This window comes from Lonchura striata, chromosome 2 (genome assembly GCF_050655825.1).
Source record: "Lonchura striata isolate lonStrDom1 chromosome 2, ASM5065582v1, whole genome shotgun sequence".
In the NCBI taxonomy this organism is placed as follows: Eukaryota; Metazoa; Chordata; class Aves; order Passeriformes; family Estrildidae; genus Lonchura; species Lonchura striata.
The window spans coordinates 147188754-147201580 of record NC_140704.1 but is presented as its reverse complement, the minus strand read 5'-3'; the positions used below and the strand labels follow the sequence as shown (position 1 = coordinate 147201580).

Below are 12827 nucleotides of genomic sequence, written 5' to 3'. Positions count from 1 at the left end.
TTGCCTGAAAACATTTTTTTTCTCCACAAAAACCCATCACTGAAAATTTTAGTAAAAAGATAATTTTAAAAGCAATAAAGGTCACTGGAAGCTGTAAATATAATCTTTTAAATTAAAAAGGAAAAAAAAAAAGATAACACAATTTACACTTTCTGTTTGACAAAACCAGGTAAGATTCATTAAAAATAAATTAACTGCTTCTTGGAATAATACTTTATTTTATGTGGAGAACACAAAGATGTAGAAGAAAGAGCAAAAATGCCATCTTCATAAGATTACAAGGTAATCTCATAAGTGAAAGACATAAAATAAACAACTCAGTGAAAAATACATTCATGGCACTGTCACTGCACCCCTGCATAAGTTTTCAGTGTCTCCGTTTCCCCATGCCACACTCACATTTTCCTCTGCTCTGCCATCATTCACTCACCTTCACAGGACCCTGAAAAACTCCTCTTTGTGCATGAAAGTCAGAGGTCAGGTCATCCTGGGCATGTGCAATGAAAATGGATAGTGCTTCAACTGCCAGATGATCACAGAATAATGGAATTTTTCTGACAGTTCAAAAAGATGATCCTTAATGTTTGGATTTTTGTAAGTAGTGAGGAAAAATTACATTCATTTTCTTTGCAGGAAAACCAAAGTGAAGTTCTTCAGTGCTCAGTTTCCCCGTCTTTCTCTGGGAGATATAAAATGAAATATCACAGAGGACAGGGCCTAAGAAAATTTTACCTGTGGTGAAAAATCTGTGGTGATCAATCCCCGAACTCAGGGGTTGCAAGTCCCTATCTTAATTTGGACCCAGTGTTGTCAAGGCTCTCTGGATGTGGATGCCAGGATGATAACCTCTCATTATGAGTTCTAGGCAGTTGCAGCTCACCCATTCCTTTGGTTTACGTTCATGAGAGACAACATATTCATTCAATCTGCCCTTCAGAGATGAACAAGAAAAAGGTGAGAACAATGCCAACTTTAAAATAATAATTATATATATGACATATTGAGACTTGTTAAAATACAATACTAAATCAAATAATAATGCAGAAATGAAAAGCATGGAGCAATCTGTGTGAACCATGTTACAGAAAGTCATTATTCATTTCAATTAAAAAAAAAATAGCTATAGTGGATGGATGATGACTAGTTTTCAAAGGTTACTCTGAGATCAGTGCATATTTGTCTGGAACTCTTTGTGCTAGGGACCACTCTTGTGTTAGGACTAGGCTAGCCCATGTCTGGAGCCAGAGCTGCCACAGCAGAACCATGGGAAAGAGCAAAGTCTCAGGGTGAGCAGAGAGGGAGAGTATGGGAAGAGACAACACATCACCAGTTGCTTGCATTTGCATTCTGATGTGACAAAGGGGGATTACCCAGCTGAGTCTAAAAGCTGCTGATTTAGTAGAATGAGGAGACACCTTTGTTTGTGATTTACTCAGCTCATTATAAAGAACATCTTTCTGAAAGGGGCCCTCAAAAGCCATTAAATGAGCAGAGAGGATCCAGTGGATATTATTGATCGTGGATAAGCAATAAAACCAAGTTTGTGTAAAACTCACACCTTCCAGGGACCTTTAGCAGAAAACAAAAGGGAAAATACCTGTCACAGCCACAACACTGCTGACTAGAGATGGTGAGAAAATGAATCATCAGTATTATTCATGTGCCATCACTCTATTGGAAATTTTCAGTGAAAATGAAAACAATGAAACAATTACTGCATAGAGAAATACAGAGAACAGCCAATCTCCTACACTCAGAAAGGAATGAGGTAGTAGCACAAGCATGCAGGACAGTTTCAAAGACCATAAATATACCAGTATTTTCACAGGAGAGCTCATAATTTTAGCAAAAAAGAAGTCAAAACTGAAGTGTTCTGACTGAGTGTCATTATTTCTTGTAGATCCTGGAATACTTTCCCTAGTAAGTTAACTCTTGGTCAGTGGCCTGTGCTCTAATGAACCATGGTCTTTTTGTTAATAAGTGGGAAGGATGAAATGGAGACAGTCTTTGTGGTGAAGTATGCAAGCCATGGGACACATAATATGTCTTAGAAGAATATATAAAAGAACAAGGAGGTGAAGAAATGTGTAGAAGATTGGCCAGGAAATTCAAAAGAATTGTTTCAATCTCTTATCTGACTGAAATATTTTGGTGTCTGTGGTATCATTCTGTTTATAATTAAGGAAGTCCAGCATGTCCAACAAAAATATACTGTAAGAGGAAAAATCCTTTCTTCCTTTCTTGCTAAAAAAAAAAAAAAAAAAAAAGGGGAAATTTCTTAATTGAAAAGCTATTTCAGTACTATTTTAGTCTGAGAAAGTCAAGATAGACTACTGTTGACATACTTTTTTTCTTTACATTTAGCAGGATAAGACCAGAACCTTTTTTCCCTCCAAAATTAGGGGTTCCAGTTGCTATCTTTGTGCTTTAAGGTGCTGCCAGCACCTTGAGGCTCTGTATTTTTAATCCAGGCATAAACATGCAATATGAAATGTTTCTTGTCTCAGATGAATACAGGACAGTGATATACACGAATATTTATACATATACAGTGATATCCATTCCTGAGAAGGTTAAGAACCCTGATAGCAGGGATAGAGAAGGAGGGACCCTATCAACGGTTTGGATCTAGTTATGTGTGAGTATTTGTGAAATGAGATCAAAATCAGCAGATGGATAATATCTCTGTGTTTGTATCTTGCTGAAAAAGCAGCCTTTTCCTCTCCCTTTACGTCACTGGCAGTGTCACAGCTGCGAGTGCAACCACATGAAGAGAATGAAGGCTGCCAGCTTCGATGGGCTGCGCTCCGCTTCCCGCAGCCCCGCCTAGGAAAGTACGTGGGACGCTCGGCCCAGCCAGCAGGCACACCAGTCCTCTGTCCTCAAGTGTCACCTGTGCAGGGGACACTGGTACTGTGCTGCCTCTTCGTCACAGCAGAGTCACAGCCACGCTGAAAGGGCTGCACGGTCCCACGTTTCTCTCTCACGCGGTGTTTCCAGGCGACTGTGGAAGAGTGCTGGTACTAGTAACCCATCATCTCTGCTGGTGAATTAGCAGCAAAAATAATTAATAAGCAGCAAAAATACAGTCTGGTTGTTTCCTTTAAGATATGCAAATGACCTTAAAGATAATTTAAAGTTAGCATTCAAAGCCTTTCATAAATCCAGCTTAGAGGGATATGGTTAGCACACACTTTCAATTAAAGAATTGGTGACCTAAAGGAAGAGTGATGTGGGACAGACAATACTGGGAATGGCTCTTCCAGAGTTTGGAGGAGTGCAGATGCTGAAGCAGTGACACACCAGTCCCTCATTAAGTGCAGAAATGTACAGCGTTGAGTTTCAGGTTGGACATGTGTGCTGGGAACAGAGACACAGCAGCTCATACACAGTATGGGCTCCAGCGGAAGCTGAACAGCTTCTTACTTCAAAAAAGATTAGTAACCTAGGTCCCTAACTAAATGTTTCTTTGGTCAGGAAAATAAACCAAAAATCTCTGTGTACAGCCAGTCACAAATAACCAAACCTTCCTGGTAATCTTCTTATGTTCTTGTAGTTATTTATCAGCTTCATAGATCTCAGAATGAGCCAAACTATGAAGTTTATAGGAGACTGGTTACTTCATATATGCTAATATAGCAGTAAACATTGTAGAAATATAATTCTTAACATAAGTCTAGGTAAATATAATTCTGAGTGTAGGACATATGTACCCATTGCAGCTTATTTCCTTTTGCTTAATAATGGTCAAATATTAAGGAACTTTTCAATTTAGACCAGACTGTTTCCTCAAAATATCATGCTGATGTTTTTCCTCTCTTTTAGTTTTCTAGACCTGCTTTTAATTTTCACTGTTAATCCACATTAAATCATGGAAATGTCATGAGGAAATTCAGGTTCTCTAAGCATTGTTTCCAGCCAGTAAAAGCCATGCAGTAGACCTGCAATGTTCAGTTCTATTGGGTTTTTACCTATGGCTTCCACAAATCTTAAATTCAAATGAACTTTCAAGACACATCTAAATTGCTAGATGGTTATCTGACCTGTATCTAACCTCCCAACCTTTTGTGGCTGACACCATCACTTAATATCATCTGTGCATGTGTATGCACACCAGAGATAGATGCATACACTGCTAGGACATTGTTCCCTTTTGGTTTTTTTCCCCTTGAGCTCCATTTACTCTTCATGGAGAAGTTTATTCCTCTGCATCATCAGTTTCTGGGGCTGCCTGCCCTCCAAGGATGACAGGTTGAGGAGTATAATCTGTTTGGTTATATGCCAGGAAGAAAAAAATCTAATTTTAGCAAACAAGTGTTGATACAAAAGGTCACAAAGTCTGTCATCCCTTATGTGGGAATTGGGAATGAAGCATTTTAAAGTGGGGACGTTGCCAGGAACATGACTCTAATGGCTCTACATACTGCCAGAGACATGTGGGAGGGGCAAAGGCAAGTGGATGGAATCCTTGAAGGACAGGGGGTATCTTGTCCTTGCTGATCTGGATGAAAAAAAATAATATATATATGCAATCTACAGTGATCTTTACAAAAGATCTAATAACAGCAAAAGTAAAAGATTGGTTCCAGTGATCTGAAGGAATAAATACTGTTGGCCAGATGGTAATTAAAAAGTCTTTTCTTTCAAAAAAATCTCTTTTTTATTTCAAAGGTGAAATTTTTCATGAAGATATAGCTTTCTGAAAAAAAAATTTCTATCCTTTAAGTTTTCTGCATTTTTTCATTTGTCCTATCCCCATTTGCCTGAGCCAGCATGCCTTGCAGTTAGAGAACTCTTTCAATATCTACAGTGAGGACTGCTCTGTTTCTTTAAGAGATTGGCTAAGGGGATGAGGAATGGAACCATTTCAAATCCTGCAGCATGAAATCAATACTTTTTTTTAATGTTCCTTAAAAAAAAAAAAAAAAGAAGAAGAAGAAAGAAAAACTCAACATATTGGTTTTTATAGCATTTTCCTTCTTAAATACTGACTTTAATGAATTTGACCTCACCCACTCCCACTGGCAGACAAACAAGACCAAGGTCAGTTACTATGTTCTTTCTTTCAATGGGAGATCACCCTGCTTGAGCCTTAAGATTGTACCTACAGAACTCAGCCACTCTGGCTAAGTCTACAGCAGTAAATTAACCAGCCCAGTACTGCTCTAACAATGTTAGTGCATAGACAGCCTTGCTCCTGTGCCCAGGAAGATTTGCTGGCGCTGTTTCATTTATTGGTTCATTTAAAAATATCCTGGGCTTTTCTTTGAATGAAACTACTTAGTCACTGCCCAGTCAACAGACTCACAATCTCCAGTATTTTAGAGGTACATCTGCTGATAACAAGTTTGATTGCTTTTAGTTACTCCTGGCGTACCTTTCAGGGACTGGTGTTTGAAAAGCACCATGTGACCCATCCCAGTCTGTAACCCTGCACTCACTGTGCCCCAAATATTTTTTTGTCCCAAATTCCCGGTAAGATCCAGTTGTTTTCATCCTCTGAACTGCTAAGTTTGTATGAGACAGACCATGGGAGAGTTAAGAAAAACGCTTTGAATTTGTCCAAAATAGAGAGTGAGAAAAATCAAAGTAAGCAAGGATAAGAGAAAAAAAGGGAGAGGGGAAAACCCTAAACACACTTCTTATAAGAAATTCAGGTAAAATTTATGCTAAATGATAGACCTGACAGCAACCAGTATCTATTGCCCTATGTCCACTGAAGTCAGAGATACCACTTGAGATTTTATTATTAGACATGTTTTTGTCCTGATACCTTTCCTTATCACAGTCTTTAAACTGCTTGCATGATTCTAGGAGAAGCCAGTACAAGCGCTGCTTTAATAGAAATTTCTCTGGTGACTTCCCCTCTTGTCTCCTTTTGTGCACACGCACACATTTGCTATATTTAAAACCAGCTTGGTTAAACTGATAGAGCCAAGGTCATAATTTCTCAGGGAAATGGCAGACTAATGGAAAAAAAGGTTATAAATATAATAAAACATGAGTCCTGTGACATCTACCAAGGACAATAGTTTCATAATAAACTATTGGGCACTTTGAAGCCTTCAATTAGGTCCCCAAAAGACATCCTGAATCATCAGTGGGGTGGGGAGGGTAGGGGGTGGGAGCAGGAGATGGAGGGGAAACCAAGGAAACTTTGAAACAGCCAGGGGAAAATATGCCTCTGGTTTCCAAAGTGGCCTGAACTACTAATGCTCTCTGACGAGTTGAAGGATTAGAAGTTCAAAAGGGCAGGTCACATCAGGGCACCAAGGTCATGCAGTGCTGTGACCTAGGAAATACTGACTGGTCAGAGAATGAACCCTTCCACAGCATGTTACCAATTAGTGTTTAATGACCAAATGTGGAATGCATTAGTGCTTCTGAGAACTGAATATGTTTTCAAAGGGTCCAAGATGTTCTTTACAAACATTCCTGTGTGGTTTGATTCACACTGTGTTTGGGGAAATCTTCAAGCTTTGTCCAGACTACAAAGCAGATATGTTGCGGATTCCAGTGGATGTAAGAATGGAACAAACATGGTTTAAATTTCTAAAGAGACAAAAAGTTTCATCTCAAGGACCCAGGAAGGGCCTCTAGGAGTTAAAAAGGAGATTCTCCTGTCATTATTCAGTGGCTAACATGCTTGGTACCTAATTCAAGACCAAAGAGTATGCAGATTCAATGGAGCTCTCTCAGTTTATACCAGCTGACAAACTAGTCTGTGCTCTAAGACCGTGCTATTATAGAGGCCTGATGTTGCAAACTCTTCCTACCATACATATTGTTTTTTCACCACATCACAGTTGCAAATTGCACACATGAATAGATTTTAGGAAGCATACAGGGGAAGAAAGGAAGGAAAGTTCACTAGAAACCAAAGCCCTGGTTGTACCTTCTTGAAGTCCATAGAAAAGGGCAAAGAATTGGGCCAGAATCAGCATGCTTCATTGATCCTTAATCTTCCACTTCTCCCCCCCATTCTAATCTCACCCCCAGTTGATCTTCTCCCTTCCTTTAATCCTTTTCAATTCCATTCCATTTACTACTTACAACATTTTTTTCCAGGCCTTTTTTTACAACCTTTTGAATCACTTTCAAATTTTTATCTTGCTTCTTTCTTCAACTTCTTCTATATTCTGAGAAAAAGTGCTTCCCAGATTACCATACATAAGACTGACACACCTCCAGGTCATATATCAGGCTAAATTTTGTACCCACTGCTTTTTAAATACATTTTTTCAACAAGCACTCTGTCTGAATGTGTATTTCTTGTGAGCTAGCCTACAGAAAGAGATCAGGAAGTCCAGTCTTAATTAGTGAAGGGCAAAAGGCAAAGGATAGAAATTCTTGCTTCTTGGTTCATTCTGTTCCATTTTCTTTATGTGATCTGAAAGTGCTGTAATGTATTTCCAAATATCTCTGTTTCCTAGAGGGTTGATTCCCTTAGTGAATATGCTACAGAAAATAAAGGCAAGACTGCTTTCATTAGGACATCCTCAAAATTCTTGATAAGGGTCAGGATAAGGGGAGGGATGGACCCATTTTGGTAGTGTATGGTAATGATGCTTGGCTGGACTGGCCTTGGAAAAGCCAGTTAATTTGGAATTGCCTCCAGGAGGTCCTAGGAATAAGAAGCAACAGTCACTTAAAGTCATGATGGCATCTCTCTCTTGATTCAGAAAAAACACACTAAAGTGCTTCACATCTGTGGAAACAGAACAACAGTGATGCTGTGCTCCTTCCTCCTCCATTCAAACACAGGCTTAGTTTAAACCATGAATATGCACGACTTCCAGTTGTCAGAAGAGATAGAGAGAAAAGTTTGGAAGGTCAAAACTTGGGTGAAAAGATGATGGCAGTCACAGAATCATAGAATTTGATAAAGATGTTACAGTAGAAGATGTATGAAGGTACAGCTCTATGTTAATATAGGAGAGCACAAACTATCCACAGACTAGACTTTGCATCCCTAGTCTAAGCCTTTCTGCCACAGGGCTGTCACAGAATCCATACATTAATGATGTTTATATAGTCCTTGTGTAGTGTTACATAAAGCCCATTCCTACAGGGACAATAAGATTTTGTACATCTCTATGTTAGGTTGCTTGAAAAAAAAAATCATGTTTTTTTATATAAAAGGAGCCTTGGGTAACAAAATACAACCTTTGGATTTATTTGAGATCTTAGCTGAAAGAGCATAGTCAGACACACAAATTGGGGATTTTTCTGACTGTAGAGGAAAAAATAATTAATTCTTTGTTTTTAGACCTGTTTGTTCAACTATGCAATAGTTGTTAGCAGTTGAACAGGTGCTAGAACAATTTGAAAGTTAGCCAACCTGAACAAAAATTGCTTCTGATTTTATCACTCTCTTCATACATAAATATAAATTAGTCATAGCTTCTCCACTCTTTTATAGCTTCTTCAAACCACCATCCTTTTCCAACTGTTTTCATATTCACAACTACATGGGTACTTCCTAGAAGCAACTCTGAGGCACAGTGAGACAGGGTGCTACCATTTTGGAAGAGCAGTTTAAAAAACACACCTTTAAATGCCTACTTTGATTCATTTTTTAAGGTTGAGTTCTGCTAAAACAATTGTTTGTAAATGAACAGAGAGTGGCAAACAGATCAAAAACTCAGCCTGTATGAAAATTCTCTATTAATAGGTCTATTTACTTCCTTTGTTAGAAAAAGGCATCTTGATAGCAGTGCTATGAATTATTATGCTTTCATGTGATAGGAATAGCCAACTATGTGTGCCTCATAACATATCCAGTGCTTCTTGAGCCAGAAGGTAAGCCCAGCTCACTTTCAGAGATGCACATTACAGGCTGTTGAGGATATAAAATAGGCTTTGGAGTAAAATACTGCCTATGGGTGATAACACAGTGTTCTTCCATTGCAATAAACTCTTGGCCCCTGTTTCCTTGGAAAGGATGAAATGCCATGTCTGGCTCTTGAAATATGGACCAGAACACAGCCCCCCAGGATGCTGAAAAGTTGCTTTTCTGTAGTCTTTTCTAATTACATTGGAATATTTCTAGTCTCCAGAGCACTGACATGTTGTTGGATACAAAAGCACACCTCCAGTCCAGTCCACATATTCTAACACTTTTCAGATATCTGGTTCACAGGACCATGTCTGTGCTCCTTCCAAAAGTTTATTTGGCTGAGCCACCCAGCACCTGTTCAGGGTGGACTCCTCACTTGGTTGGAGGATGTACATCAGAGCTACATTTCAGTGTGAGGGTAGAAGAAGGATCACTGACTCAGCTGCCTCGACCATGTGCAGCTGACCCTTTCATTCAGGGGCTGCTCAAAGTAGCAGCTGGTGAGTGCCAGAGTGATGTTAATGACTGTGCATGGCTGGCAGCAGCTTGTAAGGAAATAGATGAAATGTCTGCTCAGACTTTACTGCACTGTTCCCTGAGCTGCTGGAGATCACAGTTTGTGAGACACTGCTGTCAATTTTCACTGCTCATGGGGACTCACAAATAGACCATCAGGCATTTCAAGCAACATAGGGCGGCACTGAAAGATAAAGAAAAGTTTAGGGATAGCAGTACCTCCAGAGAGAGTTTAATGTAACACTGAGATGGGATGGACTAAAAGCTCAAGAATTACTGTTGAAGCAATGATCTGATTCTTTGTTACATCATATTTTATATGAGACACTGAGCAAACTTCACAAAGTTGATGTAAGAGCATGGTCAAGGTAGATCTCAAGAGACATCCTTACTCAACTTGGCTCTGTCCACCGCTGCAATGACTGCTGTGAACTGCAAACCACCTTGATGCAAGTCTTCTTGTTTATTAACAGTAATACAGGATCCATTAGATCTTCCCCAAGATAATACACTTTTAGGGTCAACATGATTGGCAGTGAGAGATCTCAAAGGGATGACACGAACAGTATGTTGATTTTAAGTATTAACTCACATAGCATGAAAGCAAAATCTTCACAATTGCAGAAATGGAAGAATAGACCATTATGACCATGCACTCATTTCACCAGGCTGGGTCACAGGTTGAGCCCTCTCCAGTTCCCTGGTTAATGCTGAGTAGTCTTGCAATGGATGGCAGTGTTACACTATTACAGAACCTGATGATTTCAAGACACCGAGTGGCTGCAAAGAGTTCTCCATCACCGACGTGAGACTGTACTTGGCAGACCATCACTTGATAAGAGAGGGCTTATTTCTCCTTCAATCTGGTCCTCTCCAGCCTGTGGAAAATGTGCCCTTTTCACAGGAATAAAATGCTGATTATAAGGATTCTCTGATCTACTAGAGAAAGATGTAACAAATTCACAGATACAAATCAAAGGCAGGACACTCAAAAAGGAAACAAAATGAATGAATCATCAGGCAAGGATCCCATGGGAAAAAATTCCTCATGCCTTGAAATCAAGAAAAAGGTCCAAGATGACTGTCTTTCTGTAGTGATTATCTTGGAAGTCCAAATTTGGATTCTGTCATGCTGGGTCTCTGTTAAGAGTAATTCAGATTTTTCCTTTGGGAACGTCATCCTATGGAGGGAGTTCAGTCTTTTCCATTGAATGTGGAGGAAACCTATAGGGACTGTGCTACTAACTTAGACAAAAGTCAGAACTGGATTTGGTTGTTTTCCTGGATGAGTGCTGCCACTTATGAATTGCTGGGATAATTACAAGAATAAATGGATGAAAAATAAGAGGCTGTGACTGAGAGAAGTTTGGATGTTCCAATAATTTTTTCAACTTTAAATATTTTATAGTATTAATACAGCTCTATAGAGGTCAGGTTTTCCATACAGGAGGAGTACTACAGGCAGCTCCCTCATCATTTCTTCCTCTCTACTTTACTGATGTGACAGACAAACTCAATAGTTGCTGTGACAGACACGTGGCTGTAGCTGCTTTTTATTCATCTTCCTCCATTCAGATTAGGTCTGCTTCCAACCCTGACAGTGCAAGTGGAAGTTCTGATGTGGTGATTGCAGGGGAAAGTTCATGTCAGCCCAGGCAGGCAGCCAAACACTGAGCTCATGGTAACACTTCCACCCAGGCATAAAAAGAGCTACACTACAAACACACAGATTGGTATCAGCATTTGGTGGGAACAGGTCCAAGATCTGGATGTGGATTTTGTGATAGAAAAGAAAAAATAAGATATTTTTAAAAATTAAAAAATTAAAAGAGAAGATCATACAATCATACACAATGTTCTGGTTCCAGGTGGCTAAATTGGAGAGGGTTCAGAGAAGAACCACTGAAGTGATTAAGAGATTATAAACATACTTTGCAGAAATACTCAGCAACTCAATTTGTTTAGTTTAATCACAGAAAATGTTGAGAGATTACTTGATTACAGGCCATTAATACCAATTTAAGGAATAAAACTTTAATAATTATGTCCTTTATGCAGCACAAAAAGATTTAACAAAACCTAATGGCTGAAAACAAGGCCAAGAACCCCACCCCACTCAAAAATCTCAAATACTGTACACAGTTCCCATAACAACTCAACTGTAAAGCAAAGTTAGTTTATTTTATTCTCCATAAAATATTATATGATAAAATACTATCTGTATTGATATGACCTGTTTCTCCACTCCCCTAAAAGTGCCCTAATTTGACTAAAGATACTAATATTATCCAATACAGATATTTACATTGGAGACATCTAATCTAATCTAAAGTTTTGTTTCTATTTATATGGTCAGAAAAGAGAAGTAAGCACTTTCAAGTGTATAATTTGCCTTAAATTCAAGCTAATTTTCAACTAACCTCAACAATAAAACACATGAGGTGAAGGCAAGTTTAGAGGACTCAGGTAAAGGCAGAAGCATTTGAGACTCACATGGAGAATTATAGAGACAGATTCTTTAACTCAGACAGGCATTAGCTCAGAGGAATTTGCAATATGTATCAGCAAGAAGAATCAACCAGCTAGAGTATTGCAAGGTTTTCTTCAAATTTTTAGATTTTCTTCATAGGCCAAGATACTGACACTGTACAGATGCATTCTGTAATTCTTTAGGGAATGATGGAGTGCAAGGAGAAGTTAGAGACAGCATTTCTTAGCCTTTTCTGTGAAGGCCAATCTCACCTCACATACTCCTCCTGTGTAGCAGTGTGACTCTGAGAGTACAGCTTTGTGATTCAAGAAATCAGCTGCTGAAAATTATTTCTCCGAGGCCTCAACTGAGAACTTGACACTGCACTACCAGAAATAGCTCAAGCAAACACTGAGAAGCACATTCTTCTCTGTTTATGTACAGTGTTATTAACATATCTATACACTGTTATGTATGGTCAAAACAGACAACTAATGGGAGAGGAAATATGCATTTATAGGGTCACAGATTACATCCATCTAGAATGGACCTCACCAGGTCTGTATCTCAACCTTCTACTCGAGACAGTGTTAGTTATGATGTATGAACAGATTATTCAGGGCACCCACAGTTTTGTTCAGTCTGGTCTGGGAAACCTTTGAGGATCCAGAACATGAACACTTGTTGAATCTCATGAGGTTCACATGGCTCCACTTCTCAAACTTATTCAGGTGTTTATGGATGACATTCCATCCCTCAAGTGTGTCAACTGCACCACTCAGCTTGTTGTCATCTGCAAATTTGTGAGGGTGCACTTAGTCCCAGTGTCTGTGTCTTTGATGAAAGTATTAGGCAATAGTGGTCCCTAAACAGACCCCTGAGGGACACCACTTGTCACTGATCCTCATCTGGCCATGGAGCTGTTGACTGCTGTCCTCATGCAACAGCTGGGTGGCCGTCCCAGGTCAACTTCTTTTTGCTGCTTGCCCAACATCAACTCTC

At 39.2% G+C, this 12827-nt stretch overlaps 1 long non-coding RNA gene across 9 annotated transcripts in view; it reads right to left on the bottom strand.

Moving 5' to 3' along the window:
* Positions 1-12827, bottom strand: part of LOC146768469 (uncharacterized) — a 138730-nt gene that overhangs the window by 26369 nt on the left and 99534 nt on the right. For 7 of the 9 annotated variants that reach the window (XR_014953082.1, XR_014953075.1, XR_014953076.1 and 4 more), the window contains one exon: positions 1-12827. This exon is cut by the window's left edge and continues 26369 nt beyond it. This is a non-coding gene — a long non-coding RNA (uncharacterized LOC146768469). The other 2 variants (XR_014953078.1, XR_014953077.1) reach the window with 2 other exon arrangements.